A 1,691-nucleotide genomic window follows, 5' to 3' on the forward strand; every position below is an offset into this window, starting at 1 on the left:
TAGCTGCTGATTCTGAAGAGGATTTGGTTCACTCTCAGTTAATCCGAAGCAGGTCGCTGTTGTTGAGGAGAAGAGTGTTTGCAGGCTGCTGGTAGCAGGCCGGCGAGAGAGCTGGTTTCTCAGGTAGCAGAGCTGACCTGGGCTGGGGCCTTGTTGCCCTTTGAAGAGCTGAGAGGAGAGAGCAGGAGCTGCTCTCCAGAGCAAGCCAAGAGAGAGAGAAGAGAGAGAGAAAAGTTGGTGACACCCTTTCACTTCCTTTTGCACCGCGGCGATTCGTGGCGTCTAAACACATCAGAACCTCGGCAGAGTTCGTGTTCTGACCGTGGGCCAAGCTCGGCTAATGTTCACATGAATACATACAAGACTCTACCTAACATCTATTATCCAGCGTATAAATGGAAGTCAATGGGAGGGCAGTTTCTACGTGTAGTTACTGAGAATAATACAGTACTTCTGTGCCATTTTTTCCACCCAAACAACAGACAACAGCAGCGAGAGAAAAGCAGCACAATAACCTTTACCTTCAGCTGTCAGAAACAAAGCTCCAGTGGATTTCTACTGAACGGCAATCACATTGCTTTTCCTCCCTCTCCTCGTTCTACTCCCTTTCTCTTCCACAAATGCACTCACACACACACACACACACACTCACACACACACACACACACACACACACACACACAAACATAGCCGCGGCTCTCAAGGTAACATGAAAGGCCCTGGCAGATACAGAGACATTTTAGGGCCCTCATCTATCTCCCATGGCCAGGAGCTCCAGCGCTTAGCAAATGTCAACAGAAAATAATGCACACACAAAGGCAATCTTATTTGTTCAAGAATCGCTCTAGGTCACCGCAATTCAGCCAGGCAATGCAGAGGGAGAAGAGCCACCAATACAGCCAATACAGCACTACAAAGACCCACCTCTCTCCCTGCATTTTTGTTTTTCGACTCTTTTCTCTCTCCTCTTGGTAATTCCCCCTCCGTCTCTCTCTCTCTCTCTCTCTCTACCCCTGCTGCTGCGAAACAAATAAATATCCCTACTTCTCTTCTAATAATCAGTTCCATTCTGAATGTTTTGAGTGTGGAGTGTATCCCTCCACATTATGTATCGCCATTGCACGGCAGGTATCTAATCAACTAAAACATTCTCTCTATTATTGCTGCAGCAGATGAGCTAGCAATAGAAAAAACGGTGAATTCAATAAAGCGCACACCTCCGAGGGGCTTTCATTTGAATGATTGCTTCTCTGCCTTGCCTCGACTCCCTCTCTCATCGTGTTTATTTGTCCTCATCCGAACATCCACACCACCTCTCAGCGTTGTCTTTGTGTTGTTGTTTTGCTTCCTCACTTAATAATCACACAGGGAACAAAACAAAAGAAACAAAAAAACAATTTGATTTGTAATGCTGATATTTCCCTAAAATTTCAGAGTCCTAACTTAATAAGCTTTGTGATTAACAAGTAGCTGCTGTATGATGAAATGTCCTGGGTCTGGTGCTATAGTATGGTGCTTTAAAAACACGCTGGTTCTATATTAATACTGTGAAAGTATCAAAGCCTCAGTCCACAGAGAAATGCACACAGCCTGTATTCAGAAACTGAGCCTTAAAACCAGCCGTCAGGACTTCTGGAACTTTGTGATGTCACAACAAAGCAGTCACCAAGCCCCGCCCACCTGGACCCACC

This window comes from Seriola lalandi, unplaced genomic scaffold (genome assembly GCF_002814215.2).
Source record: "Seriola lalandi dorsalis isolate HSWRI2012SDOR001 ecotype SW California unplaced genomic scaffold, Sedor1 jcf7180002054943, whole genome shotgun sequence".
Taxonomy (NCBI): domain Eukaryota; kingdom Metazoa; phylum Chordata; class Actinopteri; order Carangiformes; family Carangidae; genus Seriola; species Seriola lalandi.